The sequence below is a fragment of the Lycium barbarum genome, chromosome 1, assembly GCF_019175385.1.
Source record: "Lycium barbarum isolate Lr01 chromosome 1, ASM1917538v2, whole genome shotgun sequence".
Lineage (NCBI taxonomy): Eukaryota > Viridiplantae > Streptophyta > Magnoliopsida > Solanales > Solanaceae > Lycium > Lycium barbarum.
Window position 1 is genome coordinate 168,208,945 of NC_083337.1, and position 6,491 is coordinate 168,215,435.

The 6,491-nt window shown below is 36.9% G+C and overlaps 1 long non-coding RNA gene across 1 annotated transcript; it reads left to right on the top strand.

Moving 5' to 3' along the window:
• Window positions 1-917: 917 nt before the first annotated feature.
• Window positions 918-2,394, top strand: LOC132626516 (uncharacterized). The gene is made up of 2 exons (XR_009577365.1): window positions 918-1,438; window positions 2,135-2,394. It is a non-coding gene; the product is annotated as an uncharacterized LOC132626516 (long non-coding RNA).
• The last annotated feature ends 4,097 nt before the right edge of the window (window positions 2,395-6,491 follow it).

The window sequence follows — 6,491 nt, forward strand, 5'->3', positions numbered from 1 at the left end:
TGGTAAAATAATTGCAAACAGGTTACAAAAGATCATGCCTAGTATTATATGTGAGGCACAGGCAGGTTTTATACCAGGTCGAAAGATAGGAGATAATATTATCCTTGCGCATGAGTTAATCAAAGGATATAAAAGAAAGGCTATATCTCCAAGGTGTATGATTAAGATTGATCTACAGAAAGCATATGATTCACCAGAATGGATTTACTTGAAACAAGTTATGCATGATGTTGACACCCAATTTTGTCCCTCTTTTATTTAATTTTTATTTACTCGGGCTTCTAAATTTATTGACGAACTAAATACTTTATTTTCAACATTTTATTGTATTACTACTGCTATTAATATCGCTACTTTTTATTTTCAACATTACGAGCATTACTTTGTCACAAATTTTAAATGATTCGTCATCGTTTCATTTTCGGGATTGGACTCGTCAAATCAATTACAAGAAAACACTTTGCTAAATCCTTATTTTTCTACATATTAACTATTAATTATCTTAACATAATATATATTGTGTTAGTTATTAAATTAGAAGCCCAAGAATAATTAAATAGAGGAGAAAGGATCAACAATTTTCACCTCATAAACAATTGCTCGGAAGTATATCAATATTGGACTTATTTTGAAGCTCGTATTTTAAAACGACGTGTTATAGTTTTTATTTCGTCAAAATATTATTTTTATAAGGGATAAATTCTTGATAACAGCTATCTATCCCTAAAAGAAAAAAAAAAGAAAAAAAGAAAAGAAAGAAAAAAGGAAAGCTCATTTTTTTTTTCATCTCACGCTACACATCTCCCCACAATCTGATTTCTTTTTCCCTTTTTATTTAATGGGCTCCACATATTTCTTTTGACTACATCTCAACATCTAACCTAATTTCTCTTTCTCTTTTCTCTCACAGCCGCACACCCCTACTCCCTTCTCTCTCACGCTCCCTCCACTTCTCCTTGTCCTCTGCTCCTTCCACGACCCGCTGTTCCCCCACGCCTCTGTCACCAACTCATCTCTATCTCCCACACGCTCCCTCCCTCCTTTCCTAAACCCGAATCTAAACTTTATAAAGAGGCTGGTCTTGAACGTTTTCAGGGGGATTTTTTTTACTCAACATTTTTGGGGGAACTATTTAATATTTTGACAGACATGGGAGTATCTTCCACACTTGATTCTTCCTTCTCCGGTGAACTTTAGTCGAGGGAAGGGATTATTCAACGTTTTCGGAGGGTACCCAAAAATCCCTAGCATTTCACAATTTTCATTTTTTTTAAAAAGCTACATTTCCCAACTCTAGGACTGTTTAAAAACTTATTCTGTCTTGGTGGACTTTAGCAACGACAGAAGTCTTCGAATTCATTTGTGTGAGTTTCGGATCTGTTCGTAACAGAGGAGTAGATTCGAGACCTCCGCACCTCGTTCACTGTACCCACAAGAGGTAAAATCCGGTCCTCTTCGTACTTTTTCTTCAGTTAAAATTTTATGATTCACTTAGAACAATCAAGTTTATAAGATACTGTTATATTCAGATTTATTTATGCTTAAGTCATGGATTTAGCTACTGTTTTGAACTTCTAAATGTTAATGGTGATGTTGTGTTTTAAACTGAACTCGCCTCTTACGCTTACATCTACGTGTTAATGCATCCTAGTTAAGTCGAGCTAGGAGAAATATGAAGATTAAGAAGATAGACTCTGTTTAGTTTTTCCTTGATAACACAGGGTATATATCACCATGCTAAATCTTACAATATAGAAATTGTGTGTTATTCACATGGTAGTGCTCTGTGCATCTAACTGTGGTCATATATATATTTTTATTTTTTTGTCCATCTTCCATAATCATTCCATATGTTAAAGTGAAATATTTTCTTTAGTGGCAAAAACTGTGCTTCGAAGATCGTACAAAAAAAATGTTTGTTTTAATATAGTGTCAGTATTTTAAGAATTTGCTTAAATTTCTCAGTTACTGTACTTGATTACATGCTCCTATCCAAGTGTTATATGAATATTTAGTTTTTGCTCGTTTAAAATTATGTGATTTCTCATCCCGTCTTCACATGTTATTGATAACCAGATTCCTACTCTGACTATTTTTCTCTTTTCTATTTTTTGCATGATTACCGGAGCCGAAGAGTTTCCTGTTGAAACTCAACGACGCCGCTTATGGAGTCCACATATCTGCACGGATCTTTCTTGCCTCTCAAATATCAATTTACAGAGGGGATTTTGTCCTCCCATTAAAGCCGAACGTGCTACTTAATCGTCCCTCTTTTCTCTGTTTGCTTTGCTTACTTATGATGGTGAATGATTTTATTTTCAGTTATGTACTTGCTGTTGAAAGTAGGATTATTATACAATTAATTAATGACTAAACCTTAAGTAATTATTTAAAGTACTTGCCTTATAACATTCTTTAGGACTAATAATTCAATAACTTTAGGATATTGAACATTTGTAAGACGTATGGTTTGAGTGGTAATTTGATTTCAAGCTAAAAAAAAAACAAAAATTTAAAAAGTAACCTTTTTTTTTTAAAACCGCACTCTAGTTTCCAAATGATTCTACTACAACCAGAGTTGTTTTCTTTTTTACGTTTGGTATAGTTAAGCTAACTATTAAAAATTGTTATTCAATTCTAAACTCATTTTTTTTACCAACTTTGAATCCAAACTTTTCCCAGTAACTAATTTTGCCTTTATCTAATCTATTAAAAGAATCTAAAGTTTGCCTTGTTTTGCAGTAGGACATTCTCAAACTTTGGTACGTTTTGGTCCCAAACATTCTTTTAAAAATCAAGTCTTAAATCAAGAGTTCAGTTTTCCAAATGCTATGCAGTTTTAACATACAAGTTTTTCAAAAAATGCATTAGCACTTGTGTTTTAACGACCTTCCAAAGCCTAATTAATTCACCTAAGTCCGGTAGGTTAACCATTGTTAATGGGTCTTAAAGGATGCCTAATACCTTCCCTTTAGACTAATTGAACCCTTACCTAGAATCTTAAGTTTCGTAGACCTTAAACAGAGCTAACTTTAGAAAATAACTTTAATAAACTTTAGGTGTCCTAATTCACCATAAATAATTAGGTGGCGACTCCTTAAAATAAACAAAAAATAGGAATCACCAATATGTCGTACTTCTAATTTCACCCGGTTAAAATGGGGGTGTGACACATGAAATTGGATTTCCTGATAAATTCATCCAATGGACCATGGAGTGTGTGCAAACAGTGAGTTATAGTATCCTTGTCAATGGTGAACCAACACAACCTTTTGAGGCAGCTAAAGGTTTACGGCAAGGCGATCCCATGTCACCATTCCTATTTGCTATAGGAATGGAATATCTTAGTAGATTACTCTATGGATTGGCAGACGTTAAGTCATTTCAGTTTCATCCAAGATGTGCCAAGCTCAATATTAGCCACCTCTGTTTTGCTGATGATTTATTACTATTTTCCAGAGGTGACTTAGCTTCAGTCATTGCCTTACACAAGGCCTTTAATGAATTTTCCTTATGTTCTGGCCTTCAAGCAAACCTTGGCAAGAGTGTTGTGTATTTTGGTGGCGTATCAGTGATTGAACAAAATCAAATCATGCAACACTTAGGCTACTGTTATGGTGAGCTTCCTTTTAAATACCTCGGAGTTCCATTGGCAACTAAGAAAATTTCCCTCATCCAGTGGCAACCTTTGGTAGACAAGATCACATCCCGAATCTCGTCATGGACTGCCAAGAACTTGTCCTACGCAGGGAGGGCACAACTTATTCAATCGGTTATTTTTGGTATCCAAGCATACTGGGCCCAGCTCTTCACCATCCCAGCTAAGATTTTATACCTCATTGATGCCCATTGTCGAAGCTATCTACGGTCAAGCAGTGGCACAATAACAAAAAAAGCATTAGTTGCATGGGAATCAGTGTGCACTCCTAAATATGTTGGAGGACTCAATCTCACTAATGTTGTCACACCCTCATCTTGATAGGGCATGATGGGCACCCGACTCTCATCAGAGTCGAGCGAACCCTTAAACGTTCGCTTTACCAAAACTTGTCATTTTAAAAACTTTTTAAAACATGGAACTTTTCCAAATAGAGGTCATTATCTTTATACAGATTATGAAAAAATTTCAATCAACTACGTACTTTTTACCAACTGAAATCATCTGAAAATACATACTCATTTAACATCTATAAATGATTCGCACTTCTCGACACCCTATCCACAGGACACTGTCTGCAAAGTCTCTAACCTATACAAAATACCATGACATAAGTACTTGACCCGGCAACACTCCGAATTGAGATGGAGCTCGCCAATCCCGCTGGAACACCTTCTAGCAAAGTCTTCTACTCATCTGTATGCACCTGCGCGGCATGAAACGCAGCCCCCGAAGAAGAGGGGGTCAGTACGGAATATGTACAGAATATGTAAAGCGGTAACAAATCATAACCATAGCTTAATTTAGGAGAGAAGAAATCACAATCAAACTCAATACCTGCAGCCTTCGCTGGAAGAAGCATAAATGTATACACGAGGTCTCAAACAATCCTTAAGTAAATAATGCAGGCGAACACACATTCTTTAAGCAAATGATGCAATCTAACACACGTGTCGCTTCCGACATGCTAACCAAATAGTCCCTTCGGACGGCCGCTTCCGGCGTAGCAATGATGGCCCCTTCGGGCAGCCGCTTCCGGCTTAATAATGATAATGGCCCCTTCGGGCAGCCGCTTCCGGCATAATAATGATAATGGCCCCTTCGGGCAGCCGCTTCCGGCATAATAATAATGATGGCCCCTTCAGGCATGCCACTTGCGACATAATAGTACTAATCCTGGCCCCTTCGGGCATGCCGCTTGCGACATAATAATAATGATGGCCCCTTCGGGCATGCCGCTTCCGGCATTAATAATAATGATGGCCCCTTCGGGCATGCCACTTGCGACATAATAACACTAATCCTGGCCCCTTTGGGCATGCCGCTTGCGACATAATAATAATGATGGCGGAAAGTAGACATAAGTCGTAAATGAAATAAAGTAGTAAAACTCCGCACCCCCTTCGGAGTGGTTTTGAAAATAGCACACTCAGACATAAGCTGAGGCCATAGCACACTCAGGCATAAGCTGAGGCCATATATTATATAGCACACTTAGCTACGTCATGAAATCATCAAGTAGCTTAGGCTTGGAAATCTCGCACCCCCTTCAGAGTGGTTTGAAAGTCTAAATAGTAAAATCTCTCACCCCCTTCGGAGTGGTTTTGAAAATCAACTTTATGCTTCCATTAGAACAAAATAAATTTTTCTTGAAATCATTAGTAAGACATAAACGTGTTTCAAGTTAATCCGAGTTAGTATAAGAAGGTTAACAACCATATGCACGAGCAAAGTAGTGGGAAACTAAGTGCGCATAAATCAACTTTTAAGACTCGATGGATAAGTATACTTACCGACGCCTGAAGACTCGGAAACAAGTTTCTGGTCAATCCGACTTAGTATAAGAAAGTTATGAGCGTTTGGAGTACAGAACCTTCTACGAACGTTTCAGAAGCTATTTTTGAAAAATTAAAGCAACAATCATACCAAGTACCCTTCAAATATCGTTATGGACATCATTCATTATAGAACCCCCATGAACGTTTCTAAAACAGTCCGAGTTCGCTTATGAAATTTATGAACGTTATTCATTATAGGAACCTCTACGAGCATTTCCAAAACAATCCGAGTTAGCACATGAAAGTTAGGAACGTTATTCATTATAGGAACCTCTATAACCATCTTCAAGCAATCCGAGACCGTCTACGAAAGTTAGGGACATTACTACTTACAGAACTCTTTAGACTTTTCTTGTTATTCAATCATACCATAAGCTCGGCTATACTAAGTATACTCACATCAAGAAGTGAATAATAATCATTAACAAGCTCGGAATCAAGAATAGAGTCACCCCAAGATAAGTATCATAGCTTACTTAGCTCTAGGACATGCCAAAAGAAAGAAAAGGTAAGCTTTACATACCTGTCCCACGTCCAATTAGCCACACTTATTCGTCCAACTTGCTAGTCTACATTCAAGAGAATTGACATAATCATTAGACTCATCGACATATGCTTGTCTTAGTCCTTCAAATGAATTCATTTATATTCTGCCAAAATTTCGGCAGCATTTTCCCTGTAAATACACCATCCCCGAGAATCTAACTCGGCCAATTTATCAACAACAAATCCGAGAATTCAACTTGGCCAAATTATCAACAACAATACCAACAATCATATCTCCAACTTCAACAATTATTTCAAATGCATTCTAACACTAAGAATCCTTTCTACACAATTCGACGGCATTCCTTTTATATTCAATTCAACCACACATAGTCAAGCTAACATCAATGATTTCACATTCAAGTATTAATCCGAAATCATTCTAACATAATTCAAGAACACTTCAAACAATTCAAACCAACATACCACTACATCCGAAACCTTCCAAA